This window comes from Lepeophtheirus salmonis, chromosome 4 (assembly GCF_016086655.4).
Source record: "Lepeophtheirus salmonis chromosome 4, UVic_Lsal_1.4, whole genome shotgun sequence".
Taxonomy (NCBI): Eukaryota; Metazoa; Arthropoda; class Copepoda; order Siphonostomatoida; family Caligidae; genus Lepeophtheirus; species Lepeophtheirus salmonis.
The window spans coordinates 48210102-48236319 of NC_052134.2; the positions used below are offsets into that span (position 1 = coordinate 48210102).

The 26218-nt window shown below is 35.1% G+C and overlaps 1 long non-coding RNA gene across 1 annotated transcript; it reads right to left on the minus strand.

Moving 5' to 3' along the window:
- Positions 1-22222: 22222 nt before the first annotated feature.
- LOC121116090 (uncharacterized) lies at positions 22223-25713 on the minus strand. Its single transcript, XR_005863765.2, has 2 exons — positions 22999-25713; positions 22223-22855 (listed from the first exon to the last, which is right to left on the minus strand). It is a non-coding gene; the product is annotated as an uncharacterized lncRNA (long non-coding RNA).
- Positions 25714-26218: the final 505 nt, after the last annotated feature.

Genomic DNA, 26218 nt, shown 5'->3' on the forward strand with positions numbered 1-26218 from the left:
AGTTTTTCTTTTCTTTGCGCCGTAGATGAAATTATAAATCAATAAGTGCTATAAATTGATCTTCAAAACTCTCCTCATAATTCATTTCTACTTTACTTCATATATATTTTATGAGATGATCCAATAATGATTTATCGATCCTTACTCCCCCCTTGTTCCGTACAAAATGCATCTATTAGTGTTGGGTTTCAGTCGTCTGGAAATCCGAGACCGGTTCGAAGTCGTGATTAGTATTGTGTCGGTCCTTATGTATTCGGTCCAGTCCCATCTAAGGTAGTGTTGCGTCGGTCCTTATTTATTCGGTCCAGTCTTAGGAACAGGTATATTGGGTCAAAGGGCAGTCAGTCCTTGGGATCGGGTTTTAAGACCGTCGGCCATTGGGATCGGTCATTGGAATGTTCCACAAAAATGTCAATGGATTATTAAGTTAAATAAGATATATGAGCAGGGGCAACCCTCCTCTTAAAAAAATATATACTTGCAGCAAAAATTGAAATGGGAAAGTAGGGAAATAATTTTCTTAACCCCCCTCCAAAATATAGTCCCGCAGACGTCCCTAATGAGACATACTGAGATAATTGCACATATCTTCCAAAAAATATTACTTTTTTCATTATAATACAATATAATACGAACATATTTTAAAAAAAAAAGCAATAGTTTGCAGCAAGGTTAATAGAAATACAAGGTTAGACCATCATCTAATCGGGCTTTCTAGAATTTTCAATCTGATTATTGTCACTATTGCTAGAATTTTCAATTTAATGTATCGTACAGTCTGCTGGCAAAAAAAACAGATTTTGACAAAACACACAATCACTCATTTACTATGAAGTCAATATTAAAAGCGTGATGGAAGTCAAACATCAGTTGTACATGCGCAATGGTATAACCATGTATTTCTATTAACCTTCAGTTGGCAGTGGTATTCTGAATATACTGTCCAGTTTGATCTGATGTATTTTTTTAATATACAAATTTGAACAAATATTTCGGTGGTCCAGACCGCGAATCGAAATTTAATTGTTTCAAAAGTCATGGAACAATTTTTTCGGTTTGGTCTGAAATGATTTTTTTTCCAGACTAATATTTCGGTGGTACAGACCACGATCTCAGACGTGTTTCGTAATGTAATCGTCACACTATGGAATAATTTTCCCCTAGATCTCATACGAGAGACTGACTATCTTATTTCTTAAATAATCTGCTTTCAATGCTTTGTTTGTTCATATGTATGAAACAACAATTCATCTGTATAATCAGTCTGGACGGAATTTTAAATGAGACCGATCCAGACCGAGTTTTTCTTTGGGACCGATCTAGATCGAATATTTCTTTGAGAACAGACTTCTTTTTAAGACGGAATTATTCATGTCCACTAAACATCTTTCTGACTCAGACCGGTCTAGGATAGTCAGACAGATACCCAACACTCAAAATTACATTATTTTGAAAAGAAAAGTTATTACGTATAACCTTTTATTAGAAAATGAAATTCCTTCTCTATAGTTTTACATATTTTATAGATGACATTCACAGCTAAAGAATGAATCCAATTTGACTGCTATAAAACATGAGGTCAAAGGTCATAATATAAAATGCACCAAAACGTGATAATTTATATTACAATTTATTTCCCAAAATTAATTCAGCAATTCAAAAATCGTTTTCTCTTACATGACAGGGTCCATAGTGAATTCAATCACTCAAACCAACCACCTCCAGTTTCAACTATATCCACCAACCTGGGCATGGACATGGCACAGGCACTGATCAAGAACTCCTTGTCCATGTTATACACTGCATCGAGAATGGAACCCAGAAAGGAGTCAACAGTGTCATGTGAACGTTTATTCGACTCATTTCAGGAGGCCACATTTCCTTTGCCCAAAATATAAAGGTTTTAAAAATGTGTGTCTTCCAGAATTATCCGATGTCAATTATCCAAGTTGGACAAACCTAACCAACTTAAAATTCTAGGATGACACAAGATCTGTTAACATCAATTTAAGCTATCCAGACTCGTATTTATGGAGTTATTTGCGTCCTTGGGCGTGCATACAATAATGGCCGCACAGTATTTGTATTCAGAGGACACCTCACTTAATTTTGTACTTTTCTGATACAGTTTTGTCAGATAAATCTGATAAGCACGCTTTCATAAACATAGATTTCAGAGTTGCCAAGTGATCGAGGTCTACACTTGTTTGGATTTAAAATCCCTACCCTGTTCCATCAATGGATAAGTTATTATATCAATAATATTAAACTTTATATTTTAATATGTGTGAAAATGCCACGCCGTTTTAGTCCCCCAGGATGTAAAACAGGTCATCAGGGCTATAAAAAATATTGAATATAAGTTCCCATCGAATCTCAAGGAGAATGAGAGATAAATGCATCAAGGTCATGGAAAAAGTTAGGACCGATTAGACTTATCCGTCAAATACCAAGAAACTTCCAAAGCAGAATTCTTTAAAATTTGTAATGGAAGTAACCTGTTACATCATCAGAAAAGCTGTATACGTGTAATTTTATTTGTAATCATCAATATCCTCTCAAAATTAATTAAATAAAAATTCGGAAAGCAATCAATCTTTATTTGCTACTCCAACAACTTAGCCAGCAGACATAATATATATAATTTTGTAAAGAGAATTCAAATTTGGTAATAGTTTGCGTAACAAAGAAAAAATATCGCGGGGAAATTATTCCTTGTATTCACAATAAATTTTGTTACAGAAAAGAGGGATTCTGCAAAGTTATAAGCTATAAACTTTAATAAAAAAAGGTTTCTACTCCTGACCAAAGAAAAATATCAAAATTCAATTATGCATTGGAAATATTTATTAATACGAGGGTGGTCTGGTACGGCAGCACTCGTTAAATAAAAGGTAGTCACATCTATTCAGTATATGATAATAGTTATCCACCAAAGTTTCAGTCATGTTGGACGCCCAGTTGTTACGTAACAGTCGTTTGAGTGAGTTGATGGGAGTTTTATTTTGAGCATGTGAAAACCTTTAGATAGATTCAAACAATAGCAGGTATGTAAAGCCTTGTTGTCTTAAAGTTTGACGCGTCCAAGTGAATCCATCTCGGAGTAATTGAGACAAAAATGAAAAGTGTCTCGTGAACAATTATTTTGCTTAAAAAAGTGCGGAGTACTATTTGGACGGGCTAGAGGGATGGGAGGATCTTTGGAAGAAGTGTGTAGAGGACAAAGAGACTACATGAAAAATAAAAATTTACAATTCTTTTTTCCCTTGAAGACCTTTGTAATTTGGTTTTTTTAGATGGAATAAATATAAATGAGACCATTTTAATTCAATTTTAAGTTATTTAAAATATAAATATCAAACATTACTTTTTTGTATAATGAGTTTGAGTAAACTTTTTTATTAGAGTTAAACACTATTATATTTGTGGTTATGTTGTGATTAGAAAAATGTAAAAGGTCTGAATTGAGAATAATTAATTCAATGGATAAGAAGGATTATATTTTGGAGAGGGCTTGGTTTTTGGAATTTTTTTGAAGAAAAAATTTAAAAGTTATAACTTTTTGGAAAAAATATGAAAAATTAAACTTTTCTGAAAAAAATATAAAAAATTTAATTGTTCTGAAAAGAAAATGAAAAATTAAATTTTTTGGAAAAAAATTTCAAAAATCCAAAGTTGTTCTCAAAAAAGGAAATATTTTGGTCAAAAATTTTCAAAAATCCAAAGCTGTTCTCAAAAAAGGAAATTTTTTGGTCAAAAATTTTGTTATAAAATTTTTTGGAATACAATTTTGAATATAAAATTTTTTGGAAAAAAATATCAAATATAAAGTTTTCGCAGAAAAGTTTAAAAAATTCAAAACTATTTACAATAAATTTCAAAACTCCATAGCTTTTCTCAAAAATTTCAAAAATCCAAAGCTATTCGCAGAGAATTAAATCTTTTGGAACAAAAATTGAAAAATTTAATTAAACATCAAATATTAATTTTGAATAAAAATTAAATTTTTTTAATTTTCTAGTAAGAATCCAAAAATGCTCTATTTGGGGAGGGAGGGAGGCTACAACCCCTCCAACCCTTCCCCTACGGACACTCCTGATAAGGTATATAAAAGTCGGTTCGAACTCATTATAAAAAGGTGCAACATTTATATTTGATATTCTCTATTTTAAATATATTAAAATTGAATTTTAAAAAGCCTTAATTTTAAGCTAATGAATGCAAAAAAAACCTTAGATTATATGTGAGAAGATATATTTTTACCCTGAATATGACAAAAAATCCAAAAGATATACCCGTAAAAACACTTTACCTGAAAGATAAGCTAAAAATCCTCGATGATCTGTCAAAACCAGGATCTAATCAAACACAAATTGCCTCGAAATGAGGAGCTTACAAATTGCATATTTATAAACCGAATGATGCATTAATATCTGAACACTTTGAATTTTAAACTTCAATAAGATATTATTTATTAGTTAGCAATAGAATCTCAACAAAATTAAAAGTAGAAAACCATTCTTAAACCCCTTTTATTTGGTAAAAATATAAACATTCGTGGTTAATTTCAGAGGTAAATTAAGTTAATCGGTAAATTATTTAGCGAGATATTTTGTAAAGGTTTGAAGTGAAATAGTTGGTAGGGCTAAAACCCAATTTCCTGTATTATTTTTTATAAAACATATCCTAGACTTCTAGATTTGGTGCCTTTTCCCCTTAAAAAACAAGGCACGAAAGCCCTTGGTAGAAGTTAGCCAATTTTTCTCAATAATTGAGTTATTAAACGATAATATATAATGTTGGTATTATTTTGACAGCTTAACTGGAGCTAATTTGAGCTATTCAATCAATCAACAACGTTCAAAAAATGATGAAGGGAAAATTGACAGTTGACAAAAAAAAAAATACATTTTTGTGTTAGTGAGGTAAACCCTGACAGAATCCAATCGGACTCAATTTGATTCGTGGTCCTCTTATTATTTGGGTAATTTCTAACTATTTATTTTCCCTCAAAATAGAGTCAATACCTTGTATCCAAGAATTTCACTACGCGCACTCCAAACAATTGGGCGTCTTCCGGACCAACGTCTACGCTGTCTGCAAGTTGGAAATGCTGGAGAGGAAGACAGGTTCTGTTATAGAGGCCAAAGTGAACACGTAGGAGTGAAAGAAAACAGCCCAGGTTAATCCCCCCAAATCCATGGGAGCTCATACAAGAGATCTCGGGGTTTCACATCAGACTGTCAAGATAGCTATCATTAAAGTGGGTGGAAAAACCCCTATGAGGCTGGAGAGGCCATTTTTGACACCAACAATGAAAGAACCCCATCTCCTATGTTGCAAGACTCTTTAAAATGAGGCTTTTGTGTTCTTTCGAACATTCTTTCGATACTTTTGGACCTGATACCAACACCCTCGACTACACCTTTTGAATGCTTGTCGAGGGGAAGGCCTACAGTGTCCTTCATCCAAACAACGAAGCACTGTCAGATAGTACTGGGACACCATGACAGATGAATACATCTACAGCGGATGTCAGGCCTTCCACCACCTCCTGGAAGCCATCATTGACGCTAAGGACTGTTACATTTAATGATTAAGAGAGCTTAGAAACACATATATTTATAGTAATAATTTTGTTGAGATTCTATTCTTAATTAATAAACTTTATCTTGTTGAAGTTTAAAATTCACAGAGTTCAGTTTTTAATGTACCACTTGGTATAAAAATTATTAATTACTAGTGGGAGTACCTGACATTGATTGGGTTATTAAGCGTCGACGAACATACAAACTTTGCTTGAATAATATTTTCCTAATCTTTTTTATATGACGCGCTGAGCTTTAGCTATAGACGCTTGTTTATAAAACGAGTCCTCCACAAGTAGCCGGACCGAGAAACTTTTTTTTATTAATTTAGAGGAAGCCTTTGGAGGGGTCACTGAAAATAGCAAATTAAAATAGGGAAAATTCTTTGTCACAATGGAAGAATAAAAAGTTGATAGATTTTGTGTATTTAACAATCAGAGTCTCAACAATAGTAATCTTATTTTTATCACATATCTTTTATAAAAAGATCCACCATTTTTATTTTGTAGTACAAATCAAGACATATCTTACTAAAAGGCCGAAATTGGACCATAAATCTTTTTACAGGATTACGATTGTATGTATTAGATACAGCCAAATCTGAAAAGTATTGTTATTTTTCAGATGAAAAGTTGACTATATGGAGATTTTCTCTGATTAAAAAAAGAATTAGTGAAGTTGAATGACGTCATCAAGGACCTAACTTTATATGTTTTATGGCTGATATGCAGCACTGAACTGTTCCAGACCGAGACTGAACTAGACAGGACTTTAATCCGAAAGAAGGACGTACACAACTTTACGTATTTCTTATAGACGCTATAAATAAAAGAGGGAAGGATTGGGAGAAGATTATGGATCCAGGTCCACTGCTAAGTTTGTTGGGGCCCTAAAAATTATAACTATAATATTTCTTAAGCAAAGCTTTCTCAAACTTTACTATGTGAAGGCTCCCTTCACTAATACATTATTAGCTGAGGCCCCCTTTATAAAAATCATGTGTACTTTGTATTTTGTAAACTAAAAGCAGAACTCAATTCTCCATCTTCCTGACCCCCCGCCCCCCCATAAACTCCGCTCCTCACGCAGCCCTCACTTTGAAAACCATTGTTTTCGGGGGCCCTCAGAGAAATTTGGGGCAGTACGCCCTTTGCGTGTAAGGTAGCTTCGGCCCTGTTTGTAAATCAAATATAATATCCTGGGACCGAATTTTATAGCGGAAACCTTTGTTTTAAGTGCCTGTTACCCAACTGACCCTGTATAAAGCAGAATCGAGACCGGGACCGATAGAACCACTGATCCTGACCCGAGTACAACTTTGATAGTGGGTTAACAGTTAGCATCTGCACATACACTGTTCCTCCCTCAACTATACCACTTTGGGTGTAATGGAGAAGAGAGTCTATGATAATCCTAACTGAAATTTGGATGGGCTCAAAGCTTCCGCCGAGCAGCAATGGGTGGCCATGTCCGCGGCCTTCATAAATAAGTGCTGCAGCGCCTTTAGAACCAGGTTGTAGGTCATTGGTAGTAGCCAAAGAAAATCATTTTGAAAAATATAAAGATATAGTCTGCGCTAAATAAACTTTTCATTTTTGCAAAAGTTTAACCTTATTAGTTCGTTATCAGAAAGTGCACGATTTTACCTCTCACACTCTGTTGATTTTATCTCTATGTCTTGCTAGCGGGGTGGAGGCAAATTATAAAATGATGATGTCATAGTCTCACAACCTTACAATTTTATTATAGAACTATTTCACTTGTTTAGGGAACATAGATGTATTAGCGAATAAGTACATAATTTAGCAAAAAAAATTATACTTCATCCATTAGCCTCTTGATGATAAGATGTGCCTATAAAGCCTTTCTTTATCTTTTGAAAAATATGCGCTTTAATGAGGGATTACGCAAGATTTTAATTTTTTCTTATATCCCAGGAAATGTGCAATTATGTGAGATTTTTCGCGTTTTTTTTTTTTTTTTAATTTCATGGACTTCTTATTATATTAATAAGTAATCAACTATTTATTCCTTAATTTTATAGTAAGTTCTTAATTAGATATAATTTGTACTAAAAATAGAGAAATTGCGTTATTGCGTTGATTCGTAATATGACCTCTAAATCATCCATCCTTGAGACACTTTTCCATACCTTGAGTATCATATTAGTATCTAATGTGATGTAATATGCATAAAAAATGAAAAGGTTGACATACATATTATATATTAGTACTAGGTAATTCGGAGCCAAGATGGCTCGCTCCATGGTAGTTTGGTTGTAGGCTGTCCCGTTTTTTGGTATTCAATAAAAAAAAGTTCCCTTCCGTACAAAGACATTTACTGAAGGGGAGACCGGCGATGGATTGTACAAGCTCTACGGTAATGAAAGTAATCCAGTTATAGACATGAATAGTAGGGTTGAGACTCGGTTTGGCCTTAAGTGATTTTTTCTAGACAGACTTTTCGGTCCAGAACGCGGTCTCAGACCGCAGACCGATTTTTCTGGTCTCACTTTATAGACTGATTTTGATTTGGTCTCACTTTATGGACCGATTTTGATTCGGTCTTAATTTATGGACCGATTTTTTTCGGTCTCATATATTATGAGATACCTTTTTTTTCTAAATCAACTATCATTTATTTTTTTTAAATCTCAAAAGTACACGATAAGTTCTAGAAGAAATACTTTTTACATATAAGAGACAGTGGGATCAAAATTAATTCGAGCTATTTCTGTTTAAACTTCGTATAAAATCATTCTACTTGAAAAAAAAAAAACATGTCTTAAACAATTTATCTGTAAAACTGGTCTAGACCGATTTATTTAGGACCAAAATAGACCGCATTTTTCCTTTGGACTGATCTAGACCGAACTTTCCTTTGGACTGATCTAGACCGAATTTTTATATGAGACCAGTCTAGACCAAGCTTTTTTGTTGGACTGGTCTAATTCGGTCCATCAAAAAATTCAACGGTCACAGACCGGTCTAGGATTTCCAGTCCCAACCCCAACATTAATTAATAGCAATTTTATTTTTTAAATGATAACATTTAAACTTTGTAAATAAAACTTTCTGTAACATATAAAAAATTCATTTAAATGGGCCGCTCCAGTCTTCATATTTGCCGTCAGGTGACGACAAAAGTCCTTGACGGCGGAAGGTACAACTTCATGACCAATTTGATCGCATGCTTTAAACAGCAAAGCCTTCAGACTTTGCATATGCCTTTGTCTCAAGAATTGACCACAAAGGGTAGACTGTGGGATTTAAATCGAGGGAACTTGGAGAAGATTCTTCCTTTGACAAAAAGTTTGAAAAATTAGCTCTGCGCCAGTCCTGCGTGATCTTGGCGTTGTGTGCAGGGGTTCCATCATGCTGGAAGGTCCAAGACTTATTTGCAAACTCGTCCTCGGTCCGGGTCTTAGCATATTCCCTGGAGAACGTCTTTCATGTAGTTCTTGGTATTTAACTTGATACCAGCGCGAATGAAGACCAATAGGGTCATTGTTTCTATTCTGGCTCCATACACGGTCATTCTGGACGTTAAAACCCGTTTCCATGGTGAAATTCTTAACACCCACGAAAACAAGGTTAGGCAGCATGCTTACTTCATCTTTTTAGAACAACTCGCGAGCTTGGTCCAACTTTTTTTATTGTGGCTTTAAAAAAAAACCACACACACATGGCGACGCTGTTTTTTTTAAGCTAAAACTATTAGGTGCTTCCTCTAAAACTTCTGAATGGTGGTTTTGTCCATGTTATGGTCCATGGCTAAGCTTCGTATGGACCTCTAACCATTCCTTCTAATATTCTCCCTCATAGCCTTGATGACCTTTGGAGTCCTTTTTTATTTCAGCCAATTTTTCGCAGGGACCGTTTTGAATCATCATCCTGTTGGTGGAATAAAGTTTTCATGACTTAAAGATATCAACCGGTAAAGTAAGAACGAATACACAGAAAATAAAGCAGATATTAAAACTCCAACGAGGTAGAGGCAAATATATGTGTAATTACCCGTATTTTCGTACACCCTGTATTTGCAAGTTGGGTCACATTATTAAATTGAGTCATAAATAAATTGCTAGTACCATAACTTTTTTCTTAAAAACTCTAGAAGAAAAATCATTTGTTCATAGTTTTTTATACGCCATTAAGTGTAAGATAGGGTTTTCCAGTTCCTTATTGACTCTCCAAACAAAGGACGCGTCCATATTGAAGAAGCTTCTAATCATAACATTGTCTCGTCTGACGCAGATCCCAGCAAGGACACTCTGCCTTTCCACGAACGTGGAATAAATACTTTGTTCATCGATGCCATTTTTTTAAATTGAGGCCAAAACAACAAACGAAGTCTTACCTACGATGAGCAGCTTTGCATGCGCTCAAAGTTCGTTGTTAAACAACATCCGCACGCTGTATGTGAGATTTGTTCTAAAAGTAATCCCTTTAGATACAATACACTTGTGCTTAACCCTCGAAGGACTTTCATAAGGACTTTTCGGTATAACCTTGGCCTCTTCCACCAATGCAGACTTTATCTCCTCAATTGTTGCAGAACTCCTGATGCACTAAACCAGGCAGTCGAAAAAAAAAACTGACAAAAAACGTCAAGAGCAAGGTTCGTCATTGGCATCTTCACGGGCATCTTGGAAGAGTTTGTAAGCTTTATTTTACTAAGAACAGTTTCACCGTATCCCACGGTCAGCATTTCAAGAGTTTTGAAGCACTTAATTTCATTTTTTTACACAAAATTTGATGTAAATTCTTTGATCCATGTTTTCATTAGCAAAGAATCGGCCAACATGCAAAGTACATATAATCATTATGCCTCTTACAAACAAACTAAACATATTATATAGCTGAAACAGTAAATATATGTTCGTGGCGAGTGTACTAAGATAAAATATAAAAAAAAATCGAGCAAACCAAATGTACCCTGCCCGCAAGATTTAAAAAGTTGTCTTACTTTTTGAAAACACCTCTCTAACAATATTTGAGACACTGGTACAATTTCCAATTTTTTAAGCTTTAAAATGGCATAAAATGACTGTAACTTTGCTAAAGTTTGTTTTTGTATTGTTCTGAGCAAGAAAGGTAATGGTTCAAGAAGGAAATAATATCCACCCAAAATCGGAACAGTCTAATGACGATTACACTTTGATGATGACGTAATAACTACAACCCAATTTTTTTTTTTAATGTATGAATTAATACAATATTTATTCATCTACCATGTTGCTGAATCATTGAGAGATATAAATCAAATAACAACATATTTAATATCATTTTCTCTATCTTGAAAAAATGAAATAAAATAAAATACAAAATTATTCGTGACAGTGAACAAAAAAAGAGTAATTATTTAGTTAAATGATTTTTTGGGAAGGTGCACGAATGAATTATTCTGCTTCTTCCCAAAAATAAATAAATTATGTATTATCATAAGTAAATAAAGAATTAGGTATCATTTGACTCCATGTATGTACTTTTTTGTAAAGAAAATCTATTTTTACAACTTTTAAATAGATTTAAGCAAATAAAATGTCTATTTAAAAAAAAAAAACCTATATACATATGATTATTTATCAAAAACTGTCAATTTGCATAAATTGTGCATATGACCGGGTAGCCTATTGAAATCTAAACACTTACTAATTCAATAATCAATTAAGGTTGTCCAATAAGTTTTGTAAATCTGAAAAAATGATGATGCGTCTAGATGAGCTCTTGATATCATTCAAGATTTTCTTGGCACGCTCAAGTCTGACTTCTTGCTGACGTTCAGTTAGCAGAGGGCGTTCAGTACGCCTCAGGGACTTTCCTCCAGCCCTTTTCAATGCCCTTGAAATAGTTGATGTCGACGTTCCCATCTTTCTGGCCATGTCGGCAATGGACCTGTTGGGAGTCCTCTTGAATACTGCCTTTACTTGCCTTGTTGAGACAGTGGGCTTCCTGCCAGCCCCAGGGGAATGCTTGAGATCACCCCCAGCCTCCAAGCGCTTGGAAACGTTGTAAATTGTCTTCAATGAGGCCCCAACCTGTTCCTTAATGTTGTTATGAGGCACTCCCGCTCGGAGGAGGGCTGCAATTTCGATCCTCTTTATTTCCTGATTGGACATGGTCTCACGTGTGGAAGTTGTTACGCTCTCACAGGAAGGATTTTTGTTTATTTTAACAGTCAAAATACGAAACAATCAGATTGGTTGCCACAAAACCTCTTAAAAAGTATATTTACATCATCGGTAAATAATTTTGCACGCCGTGGTATATAGAAAATTTGTCGTGGGATTACTCGCCATGGGAAAACTAATCTGGTTATAACTTATTATTTCGTTTATTTATCCAAAATAATTGTACATTATGAATATCCGTGACGTATCAAGTTAGACAATGTAATCGACAACTGACAACAAAATACATGAGGTATTTTGTTGTTACCGAGGTAACGCCGCGCAGTGTGTATAGTCATTATAAGCCTATTTCATATAAATGAAAATTAGATTTATACGGCACAGATCAAATATAATAGTCTGGGAGCCTGCCACGTAAGATTCCACCCCATAAGGTACTGAGGTTTAACCTTCTGAAATCAATTATGTCACCTAGAACATTGATTTTTTTTTTTTTGTTAACCGGACCCCTCTGAAAATAGCCTCTGGAGAGTTTTTTTTTAACCATAACGTACATGGACGAAACTTGCACCAATGTATAGTACTATTTCAGGAAATCATAAACAACCAAGACTGACAAAAAAAATCGGTCGGAAACTTGAGGTAAGACCCACCACAAGGTACACCGAAAAAACGAAAAATTTACATTTTTTTTAATCCCATAAAGGTACATGGGCGGATTACATGTACCTAATGGTTCAAAAAATCCGCCCAGAGGCTATTTTTAGGGAGTCTGGAGTCCAGACCAAGCAGGAGAGTCAGGTTGACAAAAAAAATCAATGTTCTAAGTGACATAAGTAATTTCAGGGGGGCAAACCTTCGGTACCTTAAGGGGTGAAATCTTCCATGGCAGGCTCCAAGACTATAATAATTATATGAATTTTACATAAATACTCTAATTTTTTTGGAACACATTAAATACATGACTTTCTTATATTTTTTCCGCAGCCCAGAATACAAAACAAGATGGACATCTTTTTGTTTTAAAATAAGAACAAATAAGTTTATGGTCAAATCTTGTGAAACTGTGTCAAGAACCTTGTGTATGCAGTATATTGTTCAAGAGAGAGTCTCACATATGTATTTTATATAGTGTCTAGAACTAACTCTAAATATAGAATTAGAAAAATTATAATTTATTTCCACATTACCTGCTTGCTTGCTTGCTTCCTTTATTCAGGTCAATTTGACAATATATAGTGTACATGATACATGTACGTCCGTATGTCTATGAAACTTAAAAACTCAATCAGTAAAACCACAGTTTGTCTACACACATTTAAAGAACGGATATCCTTTTATCGTTGCTTCCTCAGTCCTCACTTCCCAGGTGTACATACATTAAATGGACAAAAAGTAATCGAGAAAAGTGATAAATATCCATATTTATAAGTTCATAAATGTACAAGTGTCTAGAGTAGACTCTCCTGTTTTTGGGTCAGTATTGTTCTTCCACTGCATAAATATGTTTACTTCTGGGGACAATTAAAAAATCACTACAATTAGAGGTATCTCTTGCCATTTTTGATGTGTTACAGGTAGTCTTGTGTGAGTCCTTATTTATTCAGTCCAGTTCAGTCCATTCTTAGACTGGTCTTATCAGTCCTTGGCGCCAGTTCTTAAGACTGAAAGTCCTTCAAACTGTCAGTACAAATAGAAATGATTATAAAAGGAAAAGAAATAAAGTTGAGTGACGTCATTAAGGACCATTTTTGAGCCTCTTCACCCGTCATAAATATCATACAGTTTTTGTACAGTCTCTTTAATAATTTAAGAGGTCTAAGATGTGTTCAATGATTTGTGGTTTCTCTTTTTTATCAAACATAACATTATTTTGTTTTTATATTTATGTCTTAACATACTTTCTGTAACGAGCGAACAAAACCCCTAGGAGCACCAGCCATCTACAGGGTGGTTCAAGTAAATCTGGGGAATATTTAAATACGTCTTGAACAGTAAGGAAAGTATTGAACTCGGATATTTCAATTTTAAAGTGAGAGGATGAGGCTTAGCTGTAAGTTGGTTGCACTAATTTTAATTCAAAATAAGACTACAGAAGGGATCTAGGTAAAGAAAAAACTAAGTTTAGGAATTAGAAAACGAAAAACGCAAATTTATTTTAAATTTAACAAAATATGGGCCTTTCACCTTTTTTAGTGTTCTTTTGAAGAATTATTACTACTACAAAGAGGAGAACCTTTTACATTTAAAATAGAAATGTGTATTTGAACATATTGTATAGAAATACAGTCAATTTGATCGTGCAGTACTTGAACTTAAAATCGAATTTTGATATCATCAATATAATCAATGTCAGTCGGTGAGGCGTGTTCTTAACCAGTTAATCCATTTCTTATTTTCGTTATTCTCGGCGTTACCTCCCTATGTATTTTGTTGTCAGCTGTCGATTCCCTCTTCTCTCTTCATACTTCATGGCTATTTCATAATTTATTCTTTTTGATATTTACACAAAGTTATAAGTTATTCTATAGTTATCCTCCGTTTCCAAAAGAACAGGAATACAATTTCTTAAAAATCCCTTGTTGCTTATATAATATATATTTTAGCCATTTTATTATTTATATGAATAAATTTTGGCTATTCCTTCATACAAATAAGATAATAACTAATCATAACTACTCTTTTAATCAAATATTACTAAGTAATATTGTAATATAGTATTGAATAAAATGTACTATGTAGATTATCTGCGAGTATACAAGATATAAATAGCCGTTGGTATGATTGACTTATTTGCCAGACTCCCAGATAATTTCGGCGCTTTTTTTCTGTTTCTTTTTGGAAGAATGGTGGCGTGATACAATAAAGATAATGACGTGTTATACACTCTTCACGTCATGACGTTTCAGTATCTTTTATGATCAGTGTTACCAAATAACGGATTTTTATCACGTTCAGTTAACTTTAAAAACCGCGGCTCTTAAGGACTTTATCAATTTTTTTGAATTAATATAAATCATACTACTCATATCAACGGATACGTTTATCATACTGTCGTAAAATTGAGAAAAAGTATCCCACCTTGCTTTTATGTTTATCATATTATATATTTTTAAAACATAAGCAATATGCGAGAATGTTTACTTCAAAGGAATAAGTTAACGGTTCCCGGACTTTATTGATACAGCAGATGTATGGAGATAATTAATATCTATATTTTTTATATATACAGCAGATAATTGAAGTAGAACAACTAGTTCGAACTCATCTTCATATTAGCATGCTAGATGAATTTATGGGTTCTAGTGGCGTTTTCGTCTTGTAACGTGTTTGCCCTGAGAACATATAAAGGGGGGCTTACAGCAGAAGGAGGAAGGTGAAAGAAGTGAGGAGTTGGATCTGCATGGAAAGCCATTTCATTCAAGGTCATATGGATGGATCTCTCCTCCGGAACAATACAATATATGGATCTAATCCATAGATCCATCCATCATTCCTGTTCCTAGGAATATCCAATTCACTCGTCTTCTGATAATCACTTTAGGGAATCTCGACTCTTAAGGCGATTAAAGATACCCTTTAATGGAAGGATCGTTAATTGTGCAAGGTTCTATTCATGTCAAGGTCTGTGATAGTGACTTCTTATCTCGTTAATTATTGTCCCTATATATAAATCCTCCAGATCCTCTATGGAATCATCGTATACTTCTACATATAAGAACTAAAGAGTTTCATTAAACGAAAAAAAGACCCGATGTGGAATAGAGAGAGTTGTAATCCTCCATCCTAGGCTCCTTCGTTTAAATGATTGAAATTCAACTCTGCTTCGTCTCATACTCAAAGAAAACTATTCCATTAAGAGTCCTTCAGTGTCCTTGATGTATATAACGCTGAAGTTACTCATCTCTATCACATTTATATCAATTCCATTTCTAAGTTGGACTTTTTGATATACAGTCTAAATGGATAATTATAAAGCCTGGATACTTTTGTCATTGGAAAACAGGTGCAAGATGATTCTAGACTCGTAAAGATAATGTCTCAATCTTTTGGTCTACAATGCATATTCTATTCTGATATTACATAGTAATAGTTATTTAGTACTTGAGAGTTCCACAATAAGAAATAATTCCCCAATGAATTACCCAGTGAGGAACAAAGAGTTTCATTTCTCATTCACAGCTCCTTTGATGAAACTCTTGAATCATGTTCTTTCCAATGTCGACTTGTTTTTTCGTCTCTTATTCTGAGAAAAATATTTCATTGTTAATAATCCTTCAGTTTCCTTGATGTATATAAAGCAGAAATCCCTTGGAAAAAAGTAGAAGTCAATCTTAGACTCTCAATGAATATGCCCCCTTTTTTCTCGACACTTTTATCTGCAATACATATTATATTTTACTACTATCTGTATCAATAGATTTTGTGTGAATTGTAGAGTCCTAAGTAATTATGTGATAAAAAATTATAAGTGACCTCTTAACTTCTTGCAATTTTGAACCTTATTTAGTCTTAATCATCTTCGAAAAAAAAAAAACTAAATTACTTATCGCCATATTTGAATATTACACCCATGAAGATTTAGGATCTCCACACTAATAAAGATTGTTTTAATAAATGTTTCCCATAACAGTACAGTTTAATTATTATTTATTTTAAAAATACTCATTAATAACATTGATCCAGATAATATAATAATCTAATATAATCATCATTTATACAGACGTTCAAAATTAAAAGCTGACTATTTATACTTTATCCTGCTTTTCTTTGATTTATACCTATATTATTATGAAAATGTATTAGGATTTTAAGATCTGAATAAAACAACTTTTTTAGGAGTAAATCCTTTATTTAAGGAAACAAAATGGAAGCTCAAAATTCAGAAGATAATTTAGTAATTTTTATTGAAAACTTGCATCATGAGAATTCAACATTTTTTTACAAGAGTGTATCCAACATTAGCAAAATGATGTTGTTTTTTACACTTCAACCCAATGGGATGATAGGAATCTCCCGTTTCTAATAAATTGACAAATATAATTGTAAAGCATCGTCTTTGATTTGTCAAGGTTAATAAAATTTATCGAGCTTGTTCGCTGAGAATATCATATTGTAAAGCTGACTAGCATATAATGTAGTTCAATATAATAATAAATCTGACCTATTAACACTACCTTGATAAGTTTCGATGAGATCATGATCTTCGCCAGAAAATTCACACACTTCGAGTTATTGATTTCTCCGGAATCAAAAAGGTTCACAATCTTTAATTATGATAAACTTAATGATGAAAGAGGCCATGTATCCGGATATATAAAACAATTGATTGGTTTGAGATTCTATTCTTCCATAGTAAAAGTAGAATTAGAAAAACTGAAAATAAATATATGAATTTGGAACATGCCTTCAATGGGTTCTCCAAAAGTTAAGGCCGGCCTTGTTTAAAATAGTATAGTTATACAACGTTATAAAAGTAATAAATCAGATGCGCAGCAGTGCAGTTGAGTTAGGCTGGTTGAAATACCGGGTAAACCGTTATTATTTACCCATTTTAACAGACAAAGTATTGAAGTCCACGGGTGGATCCTGGGCGAATTAAGAAACAAGTTTATTAAATATTAATTCAAACCCAAAGAACATGTTTCATTCAATGTATCCACCCTCAGAATTTATAGTGAGCTCCATGAGGTAGCAGAAGCTGCTGCACACCCTCTGGATGTATTCGGGTCTCATGGAGGTCCATACCTTGTTGACAGAGGTGCTGTTGTGGCGTCTTATGCATACCTTAGACTACACGTACTCCTAGATGGAATAGTCTAGGGGGTTGATGTTTGGGCTCTACGGCGGGCAGAAGTACTTTGTCCAGAAGTGCATGTTGGCCAAGAGCCACTCATCGTTTTTTTTTGTAGGCAGGTGCTCCATCTTGTTGGAACACCCAGGGAGAATTACCAACGATGGACTTGCTCCATGGGAGACCTTTGTTGTCCAGAATTTTGACGTATCCTTCAGCTTGTATCCTAAGGGAACCACATGGGATTCATGGCCTTCCTGTTGGATATAACCAGCCCTAACACCATCACTGAAGCAGCGTGTTTAGTGGTGTAGACATATTGGTGCTCCTCTGCACATCCCCGAATATCACTCGATCATTCTGTCTGTTGAAGACAGGGTCTTCTCATCAAAAAAGATCAGAATGAGTCCACAGGTTCCCATGAGGTAGTTCAGGATCTTTTTGGCACGCTCCACACGGACTTTTCTCTGATGCTCTGTCAACAGAAGCCACGCAATACGCCATAGAAACTGCCCTTTTTCCTTTTTTAGATCCCTGGATACCGCTGATGGGGACATGTTCATCTTCCGGGTCATATCACTAATTAAGGAATTAGGCTTTCTTTTGAAGGGTGACTTCAGGCGGTTGATGGACATGGAGGATTTTATGCCTGCTCCTGAAGAGATTCTGAGATCCTCTCCAACCTTCAACCGCATGGAAACATTATAAATTAAAGGGCCCAGTCCCCAGATGGCCTTCTGGAACAATCCCACGCGGTGGAGAGCTGCGATCTCTTCTCGTATTGTGTGCTCATGGTGGCGACTAGGACAATGTTTTTCTTAGCAATCCACAGCTAATAATGTGTTCTACAACATTGCTCATCGGAACATTGTAAAAAAAATGACTCTTAACTTCTCAAAATTTGGATAATAGAGATGATGAAATAATGACGCTTGGCCGGGCATATACTATATTTTGAAAGACATTATTCACCTCAGACTTCATTTTTACATACACTAGAATTCCTTTTTTCATAAATTATTTAATCATTAAAAATGATTTATGAGCAGGTACTGCTTATTCTCAGAAAGACAAACAAACATGTATACCATCGTATAGGATTATTTTTAATGGTTATCAAGGAAATTTTATGTGCAAACTTTATATGATACCTAATTCATGCTTCGTTATTAATAATAATAAATTGAGGCAAGAAACAACCATAATGTAATTTTAATTAACATATTCCTTATTATAATTATACAAAATACAAATTGTTCCAACCAATATAAAAAGGTATTTTTTCCTGTAGTTCACCTCCTAATGCCAAGCTTGTGGAAAAGTGATAATACGTCTACTTTTGTGCTAACTATCAAAAAGTTCTAGACCGGGAATTGGTAATTTCCTGTTTTATTTACTTTCGTATATAAAGGGGGTGAATTGTGAACCCGGGACAAGTTTAGACCTTAATTTCTTGGCCAGTCAAATATCTATGTTTATGAAAGTGTGTTCATCAAATTTAAATGACATAATTGTGTAGGAAAAATAGGAAATCCTTAATATATCTTCCGAATACGAACGGACATACAAGGAAGCAAATAACTCCATAGATAATTAATCTTGAGAGTTCACATTGATGTTAACAGATCCGGTGCCATGTCAGAAATTCAAAATGGTGTAGTTTGTCCAAATCTTGTCATTGAAACCGGATTTATTCATTTATTTTTTAAGACTTGTATGTTTTGGGGCAAGGAAATACGGTCTCCTAACTTTCCAGATCTGAACTCTTTGGACTACAGTGTGTGGATGTCTTGGAGAGAGAGAGAGCCCAATAAACGTGCACATAACCCTCTTGACTCCTTGTGGGATTCCATTCTTGAGGCAGTGGCCTACATGGATAATCAGTTCATCGGCAAGGCCTATGCCAGGTTGGAGGCTTTGGTTGGATTGCGTGGTGTACTTCACTTTGGACCCAGTCATGTGAGATCAAATGATTATAAAAACAGAATATCCTTAAATTTTCCGTATTAGAAATCCCTACCCTATACATCTAATGTCAGTGCTTTACTATAATATACGTAAAAATGTAATTTTTGTAATGAAAAACGGTTGTTGGGAGTTGCTGTTCCTTCATATTTGTACCGTGTGCGTCATATGTCCTTGTACACTTTTTAACAGATAATAACGTTTAAATTTTGCAAAAATTTCGTATAAAGGAAGAAATAACAAAAAAACCAGTTTCCTTTTAGGTGTTTATCGAAGAAATAAAATCAGCCGTAGGTCTTTTAGGAGTTCAAAAATACAGAAATGGAAAAACTTCGTCAAAAAATCGTTGCGTGCATCAAAGCCGGTCACAATCCCTCCGTGATTGCACGTAACTTCAGGATCAGTATGACCATTGTATACAATGCCAAGAAGCTCCACAGCAAAACCGAATCCTTTGTCGATCCTCACAGGCCGGAAATACCAAAATCGTTCCACACAGAAGGCCTCAAAAGGAATGTTAAGGCAAATATAGATGCGAACCTTTGTCCAATGTCCAAGTACCTCAAGGTTCATGAAACGGCTGTCCGGTGCATCTTTAAGGAGGATTTGGGCCTCAAGTCTAGGACTGTCACAAAAGTGAAGGGTTTGACGGCTTTATAGAGACAAAAGAAACTAGAACGATCGAAGATCCTCCTTAATAAATTGAAGACACCCAATAAGAAAGTCCTCATTTTTTCGGATGAAATTTTTTTTGAGTCGACCCAGTCAGCAACTACCGCATCCTTCGGTACATCGCCAAGACCCTGAAGGACACCCCTTCCGAGGTAGAATTTACCAGAGGTTCGAAACACCCGGCCAATGTAATTATGCTCATTGTCATTGGTTCAGACGGTACGGCGTTTCCACTGGTGTGGATAAAAGAGAGCTTGAAGGCCAATGAATATAAAATTATTAAGGTCACGAAGGTGTTTCCTGCTCTCAACCCAACCTACGACATTGGAAATTGTGTAGGGACACAAGACAGAGCACCTTGCTACACATCCAAGGTCGCCCAAAAGTATTTGTCCACTTGACTACAACGTGTGACACGCCGTAAAGAGAAAGGCCAGCGCCCACTACCACATCAGCGTGGAGGTCATGAAGGCCAAGGTGGACGAGGAATTGGCAAACATTCCGGGAGACACCCTCAGGAAAGTTGCGAATAAGTTTCGACCCCGCCTGGAGCTCTGTATTGTGGCAGTGGGAGGATTTTTTTTTAAATATTAGAAATTTAAATATCCTTCATCTCATTTTTAATATATATTTTTTTTTTTGTACCATTAATATTAAGCCTAGATTTCTCTTTCTTTCTTATAAAGTAAAAATTATACAATGACTTAAGAAGCATACAGTACATGATTTAATGGTTCGTCGTAATGCTTTAAATCAAGTAGGGAAACACGACCGTTAGCCTGAGAAAATAGTATGGTCAGTATCTTTCATACTTTTTTCGCTAGATGTCGCTTTTCCTATGAATTCATTGATTCATTTATACTGAAGACGGTAAGACGTGTTTTTGGTTTATCAATATCTTAAGTTTTATCATATTCTAGTCTTTAAAAAGTTATAAATTTAGTTAATTATATTAAAAAAAAATTACTATTATGATTAAAAATAAGGAGACCGGTTGTAATTTCATTAAATCGGAACTTCATATAAGTGACAGCATCTATCATGACGATCTGTTATTACGGGCCTCTGCTCCCAAGCAAGCTAGCTGAAACTCATGTGTCTTGGTTACCAAGCCAGACAATAGAATGTTTAGTTATGTTTTGGACAATGTGTGCTTTACATTTTGATCTTCATAAAGGGGACTTACAAACCATCAATAATGTTAGTGTCTGAGTTGCTTAAAATGATAGTCAAATTTAAGCTAGTCGTTCTCTACATCCTCGAGGAATTATATCCATATTTTGAAATTAATATTAAACGTCTGGGTTTGGCATCTTTTTTCGGATGGGAGGTTCGAGCAAGGAGAATGGTCCCTAGAGGAGATAAAACTACACATCAATATGCCTGAAGGCATAACTTTTGCTCAAATTATTTGCAAATTTGTCAATATCATCTTTGAACATAGCAATTCAGAATCGCTATTGCATGGTGATTAATATGCATTTCAAAATATCATTTATATTATAAAGCCCCAATTCATTCGTATCTCCTTATATATGTGAATTTTGACCTCAATGTTTCTTTGAAGTGATCCACATCCTCCCATAATCTGGCATATATCTTCTGGATCTTCACTTTCGATCCCAAGTTTTCCCATGAATTTGATAAGTGATTGTACACGAAGATCACCTTACAGGCTATATTTAATGAATTTTCAAGGGAAAATTGACCTTAAATGCACTCTTGTACCAGAAGCTTTCGATACATGTAAGTGAATTATGTTCTAATATAAATTCAAATTACTAATAAATACACTAAATAGCCATGAACGAGATATATAAGTTAATAAAAACTAAAGGAACACACCATTAATAGCAAACCACTTAAGAAATAAATAAAATTGTCACTTTTCAAGATATTGTTTCAATAATTTTATATTATCATTGCAGACTAAATAGTTTTACATCTTCATGAGAAGATCCTCTCCGATGGCGATAAGTGTGTGAAGTGAGTATCTTCCCTTAAATGGCTCTAAAAATAAAGAGCAAATAAAATTTTAACAGCAAACATGTTGAAAAGAAGGAACGCAAATTCAAGCATAATCTACAAACTTTATTTCTTCTCATTTATTATTAAATGTATATCCTTCATCTGAGGTATACTCTAAAATTTTAATATATTCCGAATTTAATAACGGGATTTTCTGTAGCTCCATCTTGAAGGTTCCACCAATATCTGTCACATGTAGTCCCGGGATCCATTTGCCCTCTTTTCCGTCTAAAGAAACGATCATTCCCTTTGCAGACCAGTATTGAGCTGTCCCAACTTCCGATTTAACCTCATGAATTTCCATCAATTTCTCCTCCTCCGGAGAGACACTAACAAATTATTGTATTAAGTATTTGTAGATGGAGCCTTGAGTTTTAAAGCTATATCTGAAAAAAAAAAAAACTCAATTCATCCTCCTCAAGGACCTCCTGGTGAATTTTAGAATTGAAATACTCCAATACGTGGAGACCATGTAGACTAATGTTCCTGTAGGTATCGTCCGACAGTGGCAAGCAAAGCCATACAGTACTTGTAGGTGTCCATGGATTAGCAGAGTTATTCTCTAAAATTACTCTTGATATGGTGTAAAAGCTTATCCGTTCCCTGGAAGGACAAGTTGTAGAGATGTCAAAGCCGACCATTCTCAGAGGACTCCCATACATTCATCTTAAATAACTAAATTATAGTTAATAGTTATTTATTAATACTAGAATTATAATATATTCTAGTTTATAGCTAGAGTTGTTATTATAGAAATAATATCCAAATAATCCTCCTGGCAGATAAACAAAGTAAATTCTGACAAAGACATTTTTTACCTGTTTATTGTTTTCGTCCTCGTTTCGCCACTTGCTTTAAAGTTTTAGGTCGTCGTTGTGTTAATGTATCCCTCTAAAGTACAGCATTCTCGACTATCTTAGGTATAATTAGTTATAAAAATGCCCTCAGAAAGAGTTTGAACACTGTCTACGTAAGAACCACTGTTCCGTTGCCTTCACCTATGAACTATGGTATGCTTAAGGGATCCAATTTTGCAGGAGCAGATATAAATTAGAAAGGCTGATTTCCCAGCCCCTCTGGATTTTAGGCTAATATTTATTGCCTGTCTGCCTAACTAAGGTAAACAGAAATCCTTGTCACCTCTATATTTTTCCTTCTCTTTGGTGTATATAGATGAAAATAATATGATACTGGCAAATAGAGCGGCTTTTTTTGTAGTTGCCACTAACTGAATACTTATTTTTTATTTTCCAAAACTATAACTATGGAAAAAGTCATCCCTAGTGTGTGTGAAAAACAAAAAGTAGCAAAGAGGATTTGTTGGACTCGGAGTAGAATTCAGAATCGACATCCGAGTAATTCCATTCCTATGTCATTGCTGCTAGGCTTTGTGTTTATTTCCTTTATCTCATAGCTCCTCACAGCTAATTTAATAAAACGATATAACAGCTAAGCTGCTCTCCACTCAAATATTCTTCAAATTGTCAGGATTGTTCATCTTCGGTTTTTTAAAGCATACTGTCTAGGCTGACAGAACGTTTTCTTTTCCCCAGACATGTCCTCTTTTTGTTAACTAAAAAAATGCGTACGCCAGGGATTCCAAAAACGTCCGGGATTTTGCCTCGTCGGATATTTGTGTTTCTCTGGGTCTTTCACAAACTGGTTATTTAACCCTTTCACGTTTTGGAAATGGTATCTCTTTTCTACCTTCTTGCGCGAGCTCTGACTGTAGAGAGAACAGTCATTGGTCGACCGATCTCAGTGTTGCCAGATAAACGATAATTATCCTCCAAATACGACCATTTTGAGCCTTTGGTACGATACTTCACCATTTCCAATCTGGCAACACTACCTTGCCATCTCCATTAGTTGCATTGTTTTCAGCACACGACATTTGCAGCCATACCGAAGCGTAAATGTAAGTTCTCGGACGAACTAAAAAAAAAAACCCGTATTTTCGCCTCGGCCGTAATGCTTCGGAAGCTGAGTGCATGACATGCAAAGCAGGCATACGTGCCAGTTGCAAATAATAGTGGCAGCGATTTGGAAGCTCCCGTGCACTCTGGAAAACTCAAAACTGCAGTAAGATGAGAGAACTCATCAAGTAAAGTGACGAACTTTTTTGTTAGTAAAAGAGACACTTCTGTTAGGGCTGCAGAGGGTACCCTTGCGTTTCATACAGAAAAGCAACACAGTAGCTACATATCGATGGACAGCACATCTGGTTTGCTAAAAAACATTTTCCCAGATTCGGTGACAGCTCAAAAAATCTCAAGTGCTCGCACCAAGACAGAAGCCGTGATAGCCCCACATTCTGTCCAAGTTGTTCTGGAAGCACTTGGAGAAATCCCGTACTGTGGCGTGTCTACTGATGGCAGCAATTATGGAGCTGAGAAACTACTCCATCTGGTCATTCGTAATTTTGATTAGAAAAATGGTGGTCTGCAAACCAAATTATTTGAAATTAAGAGCACCCCAAATGAATCTGCTGAAACAATTACAGAATGCATCAGAGAAACACTGGGGAAAAAGGGATATTTTCGAAATGTATTGCATTTACTGGTGACAACTGCAATACAAACTTGTTGGAAATCCGGCGTCCCGAGGAAGGGAGGAATGTTTTTGCAAACTTAAAAAAGCAGAACAAGTCTCTAATTGGCGTGGCCTGTCCAGCACACACATTCAACAACTGTGTTCGCCATAGAGCAGACACACTAGATGTTGACATTGAGAAGATCATCTTTAAAATTTATAAGCACTTCCACATCTATACTGTGCGCACCAAGAGTCTGAAGGAGTACTGTGAGTTTGCTGATGTTGAGTACAGAACTCTCTTCTATCACAGCAAGACACGATGGCTTTCATTATTCCCAGGAATTGAGAGATTTCTACAGATGCATCCAGCATTGAAAGCTTTTTTTTTTTGTCACAGGAAAACCCCCCATGCTGCTCAAGAAGTTTTTTGAGGATGAGTTTAGTGAGATAGACCTCTGTCAAATGCATTCACTGATGTGTATATATCAGACGCACGTTCAGGATATAGAGACAAATAACTTCAGTCAAGGGTATGCTCGCACAAAAGCAAAATGATGGATTTGGCCAAGGGTGTGACCCTTTCGGTGCCGAAGTACAGGAACTGTACAGTGCGTGCCTTGGTTATTTAGAGGGAGGGATGGCGCCCATGGAGGAGTTCTCCACTTTCATGTGGATGGATCTGAGTGAGATACCTGATTGGATTTATGTTGAGCGTTGTATCAGGCACCTAGTTGAAAAAGGTGTAGAAATTGATGATGCAAAGTGCTTTGATCAGGTCACCAATCTTAAAAAATTAATTGAAAGGAGTAATATTGATGAAGTTTTCAGTGATCTATAAGCACACCAGATGTGGACCAAATTCTAAGAGTAGATTTTCATTCAGAGCTGTTTAAAATTGCAGTTTTTTTTTTGTTTTTTTTGCAATACCTGCTCACAATGCAAATGTGGAGCGAATTTTTTTGCTGATGCAACCCCAATGGACCATGGAGAAGAATCGCTTGTCTCTTGAATCACTGAAGGGGATTCTGTGCACCCAGTATAATCTCAAACACCTGAACTGCAAGGACTTTCGTACCTATTTGTCTTTGATAGGTAATATCCAACTATTGGGAAAAATTCAGTCTTCAGAGGAATATGCCCAACCACATGAGGAGGACTGAAAAGTGTCCTCATCTTCTTATTTTAATTTGTGGCCGTATAAAGTATTTATTATTTAGAATTTTTTATTAGTTATCATTATTACTTCAATATATGGACCAAACACATTAAAGAAGTGCTGGACTAAATGCCACAAAAAAGATTTCTTTTACATTTGCACTTTTGTTAAAGCTCAATAAATACATGTTCGTATAGTCATTTCATTTGTGACATTAGTATGCATTCACATGGTCATGGTGCGGCATGCTATACACTACTCCACCTCCGCGCGACGAAGTGACCTCTTTTTGACAAACTCAAATCTAGTCACCCTAATACTGGCTCTTCATATTATTTTCAACTTAT